The sequence below is a fragment of the Euprymna scolopes genome, chromosome 3 (genome assembly GCF_053919585.1).
Source record: "Euprymna scolopes isolate OS-2025 chromosome 3, ASM5391958v1, whole genome shotgun sequence".
NCBI classification, from domain to species: Eukaryota; Metazoa; Mollusca; class Cephalopoda; order Sepiida; family Sepiolidae; genus Euprymna; species Euprymna scolopes.
Window position 1 is genome coordinate 58,427,355 of NC_136484.1, and position 17,194 is coordinate 58,444,548.

Sequence of the window (17,194 nt, forward strand, 5' to 3'; positions counted from 1 at the left end):
AGGAATATTTATAAACATATTTTAATGTTTTCCGTTATTTTGTGCTTGAGGAATATTCGATTATGGCATGTGTAGTTTATATAAAAATTCATTTAAGTAGTTATCGTCTCAAATTTCGTTTTAATTTCGGTTCGCTGAAATTATTTCAAGTAAATAGCATTTAAAACTATTTCAAAACAAAAAAAAAACATTGACTATGTTAACATTTATTTCTTGTATATTTATTTTTTCGGGTAGTCGTTTGTTGGCTTTTCTGCTAAACACTCTTACTAAATAATATCGACGAAATATCGAAAAACAAAGAAACAAAAACAGTTTGGAAAAATAATGAAGCTTTACTTACTTTAGTAAAATAATCCGAAACAGCAAAATGGGATATTAAAAAAGTAAACACGTAATTACTTTAGTTTTTTAAAGCAAAGAATCGATATAAATATGAATAAGAAGAAAATGGCGCCCTTTTCAAGCAGAACAGTTTCGTTTCAGTTTTACAGTATTGAACGGTGTAGTATTGCGCCGTCGGATTCAGGGTTGTACTACTGTAACGTAAAGAACACGCAGAAAGGGTTGCAATCAACTGAATTCCTTCTAGTACACTGACAAAAAAGCTTAAACAGATATATAAATAAAAATAAAAAAGTTTATGTAAATGTTTTTAAAAAGACACGTAATCACGTGAGCAGGGTTTTTTTCCTTCTTTTGACACGATAACAAGTAACGTTCTTATTTTTTATTATTTATCTATTTATCTATTTTCAAAAGAGTGCCACGTGCAAGTGGAGAAGGAAAAAACCGAGTTCTGCAAAATTTGTGTCGAGAATTGTCTAAAGTTCCGACTTTTTTTTTTTGCTTTAATAGAACGTGAATTTATTAGGTGAATTTATTCGACACAATATGATTCAACTCCAAACTCAACTTAAAAAAAAAACTTGTTAAACTTTGTGACATATTTCCATTCTATGGAGGTCAGGCGCGAACGAACACCCCATAATTTTATTATACCATATTTCTTCAAGCTGAAACATAATTATCAAAGTATACTTACGCAGATAGATATGAAAAGTCTTTATTAAAGTTTGTGGCCTATTTCCATTCTATGGAGGCCAGGCGCGAACGTAGACCCCACAATTTTATTATACCATCCCTATTTAAGTTAAAACATACTTATCAAAGTATTATTATGTACATCTATATCAAAAACACTTGCAAACGTTTTTTTTTTTTTAATTTTTAAATTTTTTATTTCCATACTTTGTGGATCAGGCATGAATGCAGACCCCACAACTTTTATGAATCACCGTTCTGCCAGATCAAACATACCTATTCCTGATCCTCGATACATCTTCTATCATTATATGTAATCAGTTTTTCTAAATATTCAACTATATAGGAGCCTATGCGTGACTACACACACACACACACACACACACGGTCAGCTTTATATTATATATATATATATATATATATATATATATATTTATATACATATATATGAGAAATAAAACTGGATTTGACCATTAAGCAAACTATTCGATTAAACACTAAAACCTATTAACGATACAGAGTCGCGTGCTTGGAAGAGGACAATTGATTAATTTATATCCTGGTTTTATATATTTTTATATTTTTTATATATTTTAAGGGGTTTATTTTTAATTTCGTAAAGTCATATTTACGGTTGTATATAATTTAGGAATTAGTCTTTTTCAAATTCTCTTACTTTTTCCTTAATATTTCCCTCTGAAACTGAAAGTTTACAATTTAAGGAACTACCAGAATAAAGTTGACTTAATTTATTGATGAATAAAATCAATAGATAAACATAATATCGACAAAAACCCAGGAAAACAAAAAATCTAATTAAAGCAAAACTAAAACGATAAAATGTTATCATAAATAAAAGAATAATATATATATGTGTGTGTGTGTGTGTGTGTGTTTAATGATTAAAGTTAAATTCTGTATGTTAAAATATACAAATATATTTACGTTAAGAATTTTCTTGTTTGAAACAAAGAATATATGGAGAAAATTTATATTTATTTCCTTAATCCATGGATTTTCAATAATGGCATCAGAGGAAATAAAATGCAGTTATCAAAATGTTCAACTATGAATAAACAAATATTTTGGTTTTCAGTACATATTTTGAAAATGTTATTTAAAAGTTATTTAAGTGGTGCTTAAAAGTCATAGAAAAAGGATATCATACAACCTGGGCAGTCAATTATTAGAATGAGTTCGATAGTTTCCGGGATATTACCGCCAGGTCGAAACTTCTAAAAATCAAAAGGGATTGATTTCACAAACAAAACGACAAGTTATATAGCAATATTTAATTAATTTGCATTCGTTAAAAAAAACAAGGTTATGAAATGATGGGTAATATCTTTAAGACACGTAATTATCGAGGAAAGTAATCTTTATGTGTTAACGCAAAGAAATATGAAAGATTATTCCGGAAATATCCACCTGTGTGACTTGCAAGTGGGGAATATGGAAAGAAATATCCCTTATAAAAGTAGAGCACGGTGAATCGTGTAATAGGAAGATGACATCGAAATATACGAGGGTTTTCGTCTTCGATTCTGTTTCTGTCAACAATAAGCAAGACAAAAATGGTTTGGGCAGGCTAAATATAAAAATGTAAAAATCGATTGGAAATAAAGAAAATTATTATTCAAATCCTAAGCAAATAGATGGCGAAAATGAATGATGAAAGAAATTTATTTATAAAACTTTTGCTTATTAACGTAACCCAGTCATTGAAATAGGGGACACTCTTACAATATTAGATAACACCTTTTAATTCGTCTTTATTGTATGGAATATGTGCCTTTTTTTTTCTTTTTTTTTTTTGTAATAAGGTTTCGCCATTAGATTGATTAGGTATGTATGGGAGCAAAAATTTGAGCCGGTTTAGGCAGTTACGATCAACAGAGAGGTAGAGTAAATGAGAAAAGCTGGTTCTTCGTTATTAACTTTGTTTACCCCCCCCTCTCTCTCTCTCTCTCTCTCTCTCTCTCTCTCTCTCTCTCTCTCTCTATCTCCATGTTTTTCCTCTTTCGTATTAGTGTGCTTATGCTCAATATATAGATAACGTACGTACACGTAAGGATTTTATTAGCTCATGTGATCGAAAATTTGAAAACTGATTACATGTTTCCATATGCTGGTTCGAGTCTTTATTTTCTAACTTCACTTTGGCGGCTAATTTTCTTATTTCTGAAAAATGCTCAGTTCGACCTTGCTTAATCCGGTACAAAGCTTATCTAATATATAATATATCTGTGCTGTATTAGGTTGCTGGGATCCGTGACTCGATAAATGATTCCTCCATCTTGTCTCAAAAGACAATGTTACTTCCTGTAAGGTTAGTAGCGTGTGTAATTGTAAGGTTAGAGTTGTGCAATCATCAACCACATCACTCCTGGATCGGCACTGCTTGATTCTTATGGCAAGGAGATATTTATGACGACTGAAAACATTGCCGAGTTAAGCGGAGGGCACATATAGCACCCTGATTTCCAAACGGTCACCCATTGTAGTACTGACCAGGACCAACATTGCTTAACTTAAATGATCTAACGGAAACCGGCGTGTCAACGTGATTATGCTGTGTATATATATATATTTAATTATTATAGTAAAAAAAAAATAATAATAATAATTATATATATATATATATATATATATATATATATATATATATATATATATATATTAGCGTGGGTGCCCGGCGTTGCCCGGATGTTTGGAGATGTATGTTGAGCAAAAGAAATAAAAAAATAGTAGTAGGAAGGCAGGCTCGAACCCGTACCGCAAAAAGGGAAAAGAACGGAAAAACAACATGACGTCTTTGCTGTTACGACCACCGTCAAACCTAAAGTGACGTAGGTTTAAATTAAGGTTAGACAATCGAAAGGAGAGGATGATTTTCGAAAATATCGGCGAAAAAAAGCGACCCCCACCCCTGTAGAAAAGTGCCCAGTTGAAGGTGAAGATATTAATATTTTTAGCCAATTTTTCGATGTTTGTCGTCTGAAAGGTCGAACTTCAAAACGATACTGATCTTGTAAAACTCCGTCGCCTCTGTCGAAGCTTTTAGGCAGACATGCAAACATACATACATTTATATGTTGGTAAATAAAAATGTTCGACGCAAACCGATTAAAAAGCTTGCCCTATCTCTGAATACACTTTTATGTAAAATTTCAAATGTTTAGACCAGAAATTGTCTGAGTAATTTAGTAGAGACCGCGGAAGTCAATGTTTTTAAAACTCTGACCCTTATTATGACCCCTTAACGTTTATTGTTTTGGGCTCAAATCAAGTTATTAAGTTAGATCTATGTCCAAGGAACATATATCTAAAATTTCCAGTGTTTAACCGAAAATTGTCGGAGGAGTTTGGTAGAGTTCTCAAAGGTCAAATCGTTGAACTGACCCATTAACAGCCAAATTTCTGGCTGAAACCCGATCACATCGATTTTCCCAAATCTCAGTACCCTGTATATCAAATTTCGAGTCTGTAGACTTAAAATTGACAGAGTTATTGCGTAGGGAAATGCACACACACACACACTCTTTTATAGATATACTAGCATTTCATTCAGGTGTTTGGAGGTGTATGTTGAGCAAAAAAAAGGCGGTCAATTTTTTTTTATATCTTTGCCCCCTATTATAACCCCTTAACACTTATTGTTTTGGACTCAAATTAAGTTATTAAGTTAGGTCCATGTCCAAGGCACCTATATCTAAAATTTTAAGTATTTAGACACAAAATTGTTGGAAGTGTTTGGTAGAGTTCTCAAAGGTCAAATCGTTGAACTTTGATCCCTTAACAGCCAAATTTCTGACCGAAAACCGATTACAAAGATTTCCCCAAATCTCAGTACCCTGCATATCAAATTTCGATCTGTAGACTAAAAATTGATAGTTACTGCGTGGGGAAATATACAGACAGACACACACACACACACTTATACTTTTATAGATATACTAGCATTTCAGCCCGGCGTTGACCGGGTGTTTGGAGGTGTATGTTGAGCAAAAAAAAAAAAAGAGGTAGTAGGAAGGCAGGCTCGAACCCGTACGCAAAAGAGGAAAAGAACGGTGGGAAAAGTTGACGTCTTTGCTGTTACGACCACCGACAAACCGGAAGTGACGTAAGTTTTAATTAAGGCTAGACAATAGAAAGGAGATGATGACTTTCGAAAATATCGGCGAAAAAAGCGACCCCCACCCAGTTGAAGGTGAAGATATTAATGTTTTTCGCCAATTTTTTATATTTTTCGTCTAAAGGTCGAACTTCAAAACGACGCTGATCTTGTAAAAATCCGTCGCCTCTGTCGAAACTTTTAGGCAGACATGAAAACACACATACATACATTTATATATCGGTAGCTCAAACTTTCGACCCAAACCGATTAAAAAGCTTGCCCTATCTCTGAATACCCTTTATGTAAAATTTCAAATGTTTAGACCAGAAATTGTCTGAGCAGTTTGGTAGAGACCGCAGAGGTCAATTTTTTTTTTTTTAACTTTGACCCCTATTATAGCCCTTAACGTTTATTGTTTTGGACTCAAATCAAGTTATTAAGTTAGATCCATAGCCAAGTAAACTATATCTAAAATTTTCAGTGTTTAGACCAAAATTGTCGGAGGAATTTGCTCGTTGAACTTTGACCCCTTAGCAGTCAAATTTCTGGCCGAAAACGGTTTACAAAGATTTCCCCCAATCTCAATACCCTGTATATCAAATTTCGAGTCTGTAGACTGAAAATTAACAGAGTTATTACGTAGGGAAATGTACACAGACACACACACATACACACACACACACTTTCACAGGTATATAGATATGCATTTTTTATTTATAAACTAAATTTTGAAAAACATTCATTCATATTTTAAATAGCTGGGGCTCACAGAGTGAATGAGGTATTATGGTGAATCAAAAACTAGTTCAGGAAATAGACAAAATGGATTACCCCCGACATCCATTCCTCCTCATTCCTTTTTGGCTCCATGCTACATTATACCTACCCAAGAGATAAAGAGTTCCCCTCCACTAATATATTCGAAACTTATATCAGTTTACCAATAGTTTTTTCTTTGAGGGAAAGAGAGTTACACGTATAAAAAATTAGTTATTTAAACCTAGGTTGGTTTTAAATTGTCGAATAAAAATGCAACAAAATATGATGGTTCCTAAAATATTGCAATCTTCCTAATTTGATTTGATTGAGACTTTTTTTTAATAATGGTTTGTTTAAAAAGGCGGGATTACAGAGAATTTGGTGATTTAGCATTTTTGTTTGATAATGACGAAGGATGCTTCCGGTGTCTTATTCGAAAATATGTCTGTTGTATTTTCTTTACTTCATTTTTTTTTTTTCTTAGTTTTTGCTTTGAATTTATTTCTTGTTCATTTTATTTCTTTGTTTTTGTTTTCAGTTCTTGTTCCTGTTTATTATTTTTTTTTTTTTAGGGCGGCGTAATTATAATTTTCTTTTAAACTTATCTGGGTTGATTTTATTTACTTTTCCTCATTATAAGTACACCAACGTTGTTTCTACACATTTGCGACCGCCATTTCTTTGCGTAATCTGAGCTAAACTTTTCCCGACTTCATATGCAATCAATGGACTTTATTCCTCTCGTCGGTGTCTATGTAGTCTACGTCGCAAAGAACATGGGGCAAGTAACGACGACATTTATTTCTGGGTACGTTCCCGAATGAACGTGATTCCGAACGTATTCATCTTTTCTACGCCCGTCCTCTCGAACGTCATCCACGTCTTTCACGTACTTTTTCTTCTTTTTATAGTCTTTTTCTTTACCGGTGATATGCAAAATGCTCTGTTACATAGCTATAGCCATGTTAACAAAAGATCTCCATGCAGACCAGACAATTTCGAGGCACGATTTTCATGGATTCTACGAAGAAATCAGACTGTTTCCTTCCCCCTCCTCGTGCTCCTCCTCAACAACAATAATAACGACCACGATAGCAAAATCCAACCCATCCAATAGCGAACTGGACCAGCTGAGTATGAAACAAAGCTAATACTACATATTCGAATAGATTTGAACTCGGTTTGCCGATACTACGATATATTCGATGTCAGTAACCATGACTTCTCTCGTAACCCTCGCCACTTTATGTTGTAATTTTCTTTCGACAGGTAATAGAATATCACTGAAGCCGACTCACCCAAACGAATCAGCTCGTCGCTAGTGATTAAATTGTCCATGATTACAAACATTACAATTATTTCACTGATTAAAGTGTCCATGTCAAGATACAATATTATTGTGTTAGGCGGCTATGGAAAAACGCACAGCTGTTAAGGACGGTCACGTGGAGTAAATAATAGAAACGGACGGATACAAAAACACAACACAATTTCTATTTCTACTGGCACAACAAACAAACGCAAGTCGTTCTCTATTAAAACTGGATTATTTACCGTAAAAGCCGTTGAATCCTCGTTGAAACTATTGAATGCTCGCCGTTGCCAAACAAAAAAAAAAGAAATATCTATACTTTCTTGTTCTTCTATAAAATACTTATTATAGAAAAATAGTACATTCAACACAGATTAATGTAGTGCCTTTATTGTTCTATACTCTAACAGTACCTGTCACAGCAATCGTATCTTTCTTCAGAATTTATTACGTCACCGCTACAGAGTAATCGGAACAAATTTGATAAAAATTTTATTCTTTCATTTCCAGACAATTTAAAAAATTTAATAGCTGTTTTTTTTTTTTTTTTTTTTTTTTTACACTATTATTGGTGTTGAAAGTTGGAGATCATGGACAACTGGAAAACACCGGAATTCATAAAAAAATAAAAGTGACCTGCGTCTTTATGAATTAGGATTTTTAAAATTTGAAAAATCTTAGTTTAAGTGCCTCTTTAATACGGTGAGATGTGAGCCGGAGAATTTTTCACGGAGATGTGGAAGTAACGGCGATCAGGAAGGATCATAACAGGCGTACTGACTTTGTTTGCACAATTAAATTCCTTGGGAAGCTGCAAAAAAAGGTAGGAAAGATACAAGCAAGATAATGCGGATATTGGCAAGATTGATGGGTGTCGGGGTAGTAACTATGAAAAAAAAAAGCACCGGACTAAGATATTCACTACTCGTACAAGAGTCGCAAGAGACATCAACTAATCGCCCGGGCCCAAGAGAACCGCCTTACGAACGCCAATAAAATGTTCAATATACGTAGCAGCAGAACTCTGCTACTTGACACACCTAAAAAAATTTTTTTTTTTTTTTATTAATAGAAGTATCTGTCAGAATTCTCACGTCTTCACCTGACCAATATCTGGCCTCCTCATTTACCTAATTGCAGTTCCATGGACTATTATGTGTGGGGGCCACGGTGGCGGCTTCTTCAAATAATCTATATTTGGCAAAGGTTCTCTAAAAATGCATTTGGAATTCTCAGGATACATAAATTATTGTCCATGATACGATGTTTTTTGTCTTTTCTTTCTAAAAAAGGTGTCAAATTTGTCTCAAACACTTTGTAAAACTGACTACATAACCTTTTTCTTTATCAATACAAAGTCTGTTTAATTTATTTTTATACTAAGTTCAGTTCATCATTTTGTATTCAAGGTAAATGTAAATATAAATTGAAGGTAAAAATTCTCTCGGGTACCACCGGAAATGGCCGATGTGTTCTGGTTGTCCAACCTACAAAGGGTGTTTATTTGGAAAGCCGTTCTTAACATGGGGAGATTGGGGATGTTTATTCCGAAAGGCATTTTCTTATTTTCAACCTCCTCGTAATCAACTTCTTAAAGGTAAGTCTTCGGGTGCCCCCCCCCCGCCGTGCATTTTCACCATATTAAATAATATTATAGCCTGAAGATACTTTTTTTTTTTTTTTTTTTTTTTTTTTTTTAGATTTAATTGAATTCAAATTAATTGATTCGTATTTATTATCGCTGTCTTATTCACGTCCATATATAAAGGAAATTACGAAGAATTAACAATAACGCTTGTTTTACCGAGAAATGCGGACAGGTCTGATCCAGGCTATTTTTATGTCCACTCAGAGTGGTCACTTGCGGGAGCTGGATCTGACGCCATGTCTAACATGTCGTTATGAGCCGCGAATATATACACTGTGACGCGAATATATACTGTTTTATGAATGAAACTTTTTTTTTTTTAATGTATTTTATGGCCTGATTTCATGCATGAATATTAAACAATATTTGCCTTAACTTTTAACTTTGTGATCATTAGGGCTGGGACAACAGCATATTCTCTTCATTGTTTTGACTCTCGAGCATGTATTCGTTGATATCTTATATGCTTTTATATATAGTGATGCGGTTCCCGGTTGATTAACTGTGTCGGATATATACTCGAGAGTCAAAACAATGAAAAGACTGTACTGTTGTTATACCTATTTACTATGCCTCCCCACGGGACAGAGTTAGACACCAGGGTCGTTTTTTAACGTGGAGAAAAGGTACAAAAATAAAAATTGTCTCAGTCGTGAAGGATTTCTCCTCCACCGAAAGAGAACAAGAAAATGAAGTGCAGCATCTGAAGAACAGATGGTGTTTATTTGCTCCCCCACCGAGCAAATTAGGCACAAGGCCGATTTTTAATGTGAGGAGTGAAGGGAGGGGGAAGGGAAAAAGGGGACCAGCTCCCGAGAGGTGGGAAATGGGAGCTGGTTAATGGTCAGGCATGTGGGGTTGCCCCCACATCTGGTCTTAGCTAGTCATAGCTTGCAGCATCTGAAGAACAGATACTACACTTTGATCTTGACCAAAAGGCCAAGTGTACTGTTGTTATAGCGCTAGTGATCATAGTCTGTACAAGTACTTTTTCTATCAACACTATTTTTTTAAATATTTATGCTTGCAAAGAAAAGAAAATTCCTTATTTTTTGCGAAAGATACATCAATGCAGTAAACGTAATATCTACAGTTTTAAACCGCAACAATAAACACGAATATTAATACTAGTGCCACACTACATAACCTTAAGATTTATCATCGTTTAATTTTAAATAAATGTTAAATAAAATTAAATACTAATTAATTACAAGCGTTTCATTTTTATTACTTTTTGTTAATAAATAAGAGCGTATTTAAAAAAAATTAACGAATAACTGAATATTTTTTTTTAATAAAAACGTGTACTCAAAAAAGTATTTATTCATGTAGTTGATCAATACAATTTTACCTGTGTATGTTTTTCGCTGCCTGAAGATCATTTTACCTGCTAGAAAAGAAACATATTTTACAAGTATTTTTTCTTATTTATTTATATCATTAAAATGTCAAATTTCATATCAAATTTAAATATGAGACCGAATATTTTAAGTTTCAGAATTTTTTAGATAAAGATTTGTTATTAGTATTGTGTGGATTCTTCGGGCTACTGTTTTTTTTAGTGTTATTTTCACAACGTTTACGTTGATGTAACCGCAAGAATCTGTGACGTAGTGGATAAAGTGCTTGATAAATTCAGTTGCAGAGTTACACTTTTAGGCGACACTCAAAATACAAATGCGAATTACTTAAGACTTCTACCCAGTCATGGTTGACAGAACAAGAACGTTATCCCTGCAGATTAAATAAAGGGTTCCGTTCGAAATTGCGTGAAGTCTTCCGAGTTCAACTGATTCCCGAGTTTGACAAAATATACCTGAAGAAGGTCAGAGGTTTATCGTATTATATGGAAACGTTGCGAAAATAGCATTCAAGATATGAACAGTAGTCAGAAGAAAGCAAATAATAAAAATATTTTATTGATTAAAAAATATTTGAAGGAGTTAAATATTTTATTCTCAGTTTTTTTTTTTTTAATTATACATTTTTTTTTCCAAATTAACTTCTGTTTATTAACTGTTAACTGGCAGTAATAATGGAATAGGTAAAAATGGTACACTACAGAATGTCACAGACGAATAAATAGGAAAAATGGCACAAAGTTAGAAAATAAAGCAGAGGTTATTAATCGTTTTTTTTTTTTTTTTCAGGTGACCCCAATTATGCATCCCAAGAGATGATCGCTAGTTTTAGTTGTATTTGTGTTGCATATTACTAGTTGTTAGCTGTCTGAGTAAGCGGCAACCATAATAAACCCAACCAAAAGCGAATTTGGAAAAAAAAAATAAAGGTAAGGTTTTATATTTTTGCTTTTAAATGCTAATAAATTTTTCTTGTTTAAGTTGACTAACATTTTTCATTTTTTTCACTTTATGTATTCTATTCTAGATTTTAATAGACTAATTATTTTATTTTATTCATTTGTGCCATTATCGTTTGTTACCTGTGCTATTTTTATTTTATGCATTTTTACCTGTGCCACCTGTGATATTAGTACCTAAATTCTTATGTTTTAACACCACTTGTTTCTTACTGTTCGTGAATTCGAAAGCTGGAGATCATAAAAGACTAGAAAGTACTAGAACGAATAAAATAAATGTGACCTGCGTCAGCATGGATTAGGATAGAGAAATATACGAAAAACACACACGCACTTTAATAAACTCATGTTGTCAAACACATAGCCTTAGACACTCTGTGCTCTTAACCAACCTGAAAGTGTATAATTGAGTTTAAGTACATGTTGTCATCTAATGACCTTCATGTTTGTGAAAAGCCGGAATTAAATGTACCAATTTTGACGGAGTACAACCAACGATGCAGTCGTTACTATGCCAATCACGACTGAATGTACAAATCTATAATCCACACACATATATTATTAATTTGGCATATATATATATATATATATATATATATATATATATATATATATATATATATATATAAAATGCTAGATTAATATATATAAAATGCTAGATTAATATATATAAAATGCTAGATTAATATATATAAAATGCTAGATTAATATATATAAAATGCTAGATTAATATATATAAAATGCTAGATTAATATATATAAAATGCTAGATTAATATATATAAAATGCTAGATTAATATATATATATAATGCTAGATTAATATATATATATAATGCTAGATTAATATATATATATATATATATATAATGCTAGATTAATATATATATATATATAATGCTAGATTAATATATATATAATGCTAGATTAATATATATATATATAATGCTAGATTCATATATATATATACAATCCTAGATTAATATATATATATATAATGCTAGATTAATATATATATATATAATGCTAGATTAATATATATATATATAATGCTAGATTAATATATATATATATATAATGCTAGATTAATATATATATATATAATGCTAGATTAATATATATATATAATGCTAGATTAATATATATATATATATATAATGCTAGATTAATATATATATATATATATAATGCTAGATTAATATATATATATATATATAATGCTAGATTAATATATATATATATAATGCTAGATTAATATATATATATAATGCTAGATTAATATATATATATATATAATGCTAGATTAATATATATATATATATATAATGCTAGATTAATATATATATATATATAATGCTAGATTAATATATATATAATGCTAGATTAATATATATATAATGCTAGATTAATATATATATATATATATAATGCTAGATTAATATATTTATATATAATGCTAGATTAATATATATATATAATGCTAGATTAATATATATATATAATGCTAGATTAATATATTAATCTAGCATTATATATATATATTAATCTAGCATTATATATATATATATAATGCTAGATTAATATATATATATAATGCTAGATTAATATATATATATATATATATATATATAATGCTAGATTAATGTATATATATATATATAATGCTAGATTAATATATATATAATGCTAGATTAATATATATATAATGCTAGATTTATATATATATATATATATATATATATATATATGACTTTGAGATTTGAAAAAAAAATCACTCGACCGCAGGTTGAGTGTGAGGGAAAATTTACTCGCCCCAAAATATTTTTACTCGTCCGACTTTATCTTCGTTTCAGTCAATAATAGTAAATAATTTTACAGTTCAAGACATTACCGTATGTATAATCTAACAAGAAAATATGTGTTTAACTCTTGTAAATCAACTATTTTATTACTACAAACTTTTCAGTAAATATTCAACAAAACGTTAAAATACGACACCAGTTTCTTTATATAGCATCATTCATATTATTGTTCCATAGAAATAAGAATCATTTCTTTGGATGCTGATACGTAGTATCAAAATGACAATTGAAATATAAATAATTCAAGACTGTGTTTATTGGTACCGTTAGAAAACGAATATATATAACTTTATGCACAAAGAAAACAATGTAAAATCACACCCTTGAAATACATGTATTTTAAAATGCAAAACAAATATTAGAGATTCATTTTTTCATTAAACATTTCAATATGAAGTCTCTATTTGAAAAATATTCTGAAACACACAATCATCCCAGCAGCTCAAAAGAATCAGAAATAGTTACTTACAATAATTACTGAACAAAACTCGAAGCGAGATTATAATAAAAATGGACATTTAGCATGATATAGCATTGAACATTTCAGCGAAATTTATACAGTAATTAAATAGCTTTGTTGATGAAACAATGAAGGTATTTTATACATTTATTCTATATTTTATTTTTACAAGGCAAGTCGAAATATATCATGTATAACATGTTACTAATAATCAGCCGTCTTGATATTTTTGTGTTTACATTTTTATAATTCATGTCCAGATTTGTTTATATCCTGATACATTTCTATCGTCCCTGGAATAAATAATGTTTGTTTACGAAGAAACAAAACTGAAGCGAAAACTTTGGACGAATGAGTAAAATCGTGAAATTTATTCAATCGACGACGATGAACCGCTGAAATTGAATTCATTCTCCCAATCAGTCTCAAATTCCTTTTGTGTGATATCGTTTTGATTTTCAAAGCGCAATTTTTTTAAATGTCGATTCTTTTTGTCAAACCAATGGTCTATTGCCCGTGCAGGACTAAACCGTAGGTGTTGTAAAAAAGGTGTTGGCCGAAAAATCATTCAATTAAAGTTTTTTTTTTCTTCTTAATAAAAATATCAACAAACTATTCTTCCGATAGCCAAATTATGTCGTAAAATTTCATACAAAAATTTAAATATCTAGCCTAAACCGTGGTGTTGAAAAAAAAAAAACTGTTATGAAATCCCCGGGTATTCACGATTATGGACTGAGATCTCCGTGGCCCGAAATCTCCGATATTCAAAAAAAAAAAAAAAAAAAAAAAAATACGAGTTAGCTGAAATGAACTAGATTTCTTAAAAATCGGTATGGTTTAATATCTCTTTAAAATTTAAACGGTCAATTTTTCTTTGTAATTTATGGAAAATAAACTTTGATATAGAACAGAAATTGGTCTCTTTTGTTTCTATTAAAACAAAGAATTAATCTCGGAACAACATTCTAAAATTTAGAATATTTTTAAAATTGGGTATGGATGATTTTTGGAAAGTTGCGCAAAAAAGAGCATGCAAATATCTGAATTTATATAATTGAGAAAAATGTGATTGTATCATTTAATTTTCGGTGCGTGCTTGACGGAACGATGCGTTTTTTCCTCTTTCAAATGTTCATCTTTACTTTTGTAAGCATGAAGTGTATGTAGTTCTAGCATAGAATTTTTTTTCCAAACAATTTTCAAAATCCGATAGCTAAATGAAGCCGACATTTTGACTACACGCCGAATGTGTAAATTTGACCTCTTGTTGACCTTTAGCGTGACCATTCTTTTTTTTTTTACACAGTGATCACAACTCATCAAGGCCCGGAAGCCACGCAGGGATAAGGGTTATTGCAAGTACATTACGTTAGTGTGGAGATTTGATGAAGTGTTTACTTGAGGGGGAGGTTCATTAGGAATTTGTTAACGTTGGACTTGAAGACATCCAAGTTGTAGTCCGGTGGGAAGCAGGCAGACGGAACAGTTCCACAGGCGTGCAGTTCTAAGAAAGAAGCTTTGTTCATGGTATCCGCGTTTTGATTTAGGCACAGATATAGAGTGGGGGAAATTTTTCACAGTGGATTCAGCTAGACTGGTGTTTTTCGTGAAAGATTGGCGAGGGGGGACCAGAGATTGGAGTTCAGACGAGCACCTGCCATGGAAATAACGATAAAACAAGGATAGGCTCGCAACGTCTCTTCTGTGGGAGAGAGGTTGCAGGGTAGAGAAAAGGGCATCCCCCACTAAGCCACGAAGTCTATTTTGTCAAGGCAGGATACGCTGATTTTAGCAGCTCCTGCCCAGATATGGCAACAGTATTCCATCCTTGGACGTACTTGGCTTTTATATAGATAGAGAATTGCATCAGTAGTGAGATATCTTCTTGAGCGGTAGAAGGATCCCACCATCTTTCCAGTGACCTTGGCAACAGACTTGATGTACGTGTTCCATTTCAGATCAGGAGTAAAGGTCAAACCCAGAAGCTTGTCAAAACACGAGGCCTCACCCAGCCGAGAGCCATCCATCACAATTGATGCCAGATGGGGATCAGAGCGTTGATGATGTAAGGATAGGAGTTTGGCTTTTCAATACGATATTCCAACGGTCTCACAGCTAGAGATGAAAGAATTCACAAATGATGAGACATAGGTGATTCTAAATCACCGCATATTTGAGGGTCGTAAAATAAGAGTTTTTCCCGTTTCTTTATTTAAAGAACTTTTATCGACTGGCGGGCGAGTGATTTACGACTTTTAGTCGCCCCAAGAAATTTTTAATCGACTGTGGTGACCCGTCGTGTAAAGTCTAAAAGGCTATATATATATATATATATATATATATAATGGTGTATATATATATATATATATATATATATATATAATGGTGTATATATATATATATATAATGGTGTATATATATATATATATATATATAATGGTGTATATATATATATATAATGGTGTATATATATATATATATATATATAATGGTGTATATATATATATATAATGGTGTATATATATATATATATATAATGGTGTATATATATATATATAATGGTGTATATATATATATATATAATGGTGTATATATATATATATAATGGTGTATATATATATATATATATATATATATATAATGGTGTATATATATATATATAATGGTGTATATATATATATATATATATAATGGTGTATATATATATATATATAATGGTGTATATATATATATATATATAATGGTGTATATATATATATATATATATAATGGTGTATATATATATATATATATATATATAATGGTGTATATATATATATATATATATAATGGTGTATATATATATATATATATATATAATGGTGTATATATATATATATATATATAATGGTGTATATATATATATATATATATATATAATGGTGTATATATATATATATATATATATATAATGGTGTATATATATATATATATATAATGGTGTATATATATATATATATAATGGTGTATATATATATATATATATATAATGGTGTATATATATATATATATAATGGTGTATATATATATATATAATGGTGTATATATATATATATAATGGTGTATATATATATAATGGTGTATATATATATATATATAATGGTGTATATATATATAATGGTGTATATATATATATATAATGGTGTATATATATATAATGGTGTATATATATATATATATATATATAATGGTGTATATATATATAATGGTGTATATATATATATATATATATATATATATATATAATGGTGTATATATATATATATATAATGGTGTATATATATATATATATATATATATAATGGTGTATATATATATATATATATATATATAATGGTGTATATATATATATATATATATATATATAATGGTGTATATATATATATAATGGTGTATATATATATATATATATATATAATGGTGTATATATATATATAATGGTGTATATATATATATATATATATAATGGTGTATATATATATATATAATGGTGTATATATATATATATATAATGGTGTATATATATATATATATAATGGTGTATATATATATATATAATTGTGTATATATATATATATATATATAATGGTGTATATATATATAATGGTATATATATATATATATATATAATGG

General features: G+C 30.3%; 1 long non-coding RNA gene across 2 annotated transcripts in view; it reads left to right on the plus strand.

Annotated features, from left to right (window-relative positions):
• LOC145263308 (uncharacterized) overlaps positions 1 to 17,194 on the plus strand; it is a 167,425-nt gene that overhangs the window by 143,650 nt on the left and 6,581 nt on the right. For both annotated transcript variants that reach the window (XR_013864510.1, XR_013864509.1), the window contains exon 2: positions 11,031 to 11,170. This is a non-coding gene — a long non-coding RNA (uncharacterized LOC145263308). The remainder of the gene's footprint in view (positions 1 to 11,030; positions 11,171 to 17,194) is intronic.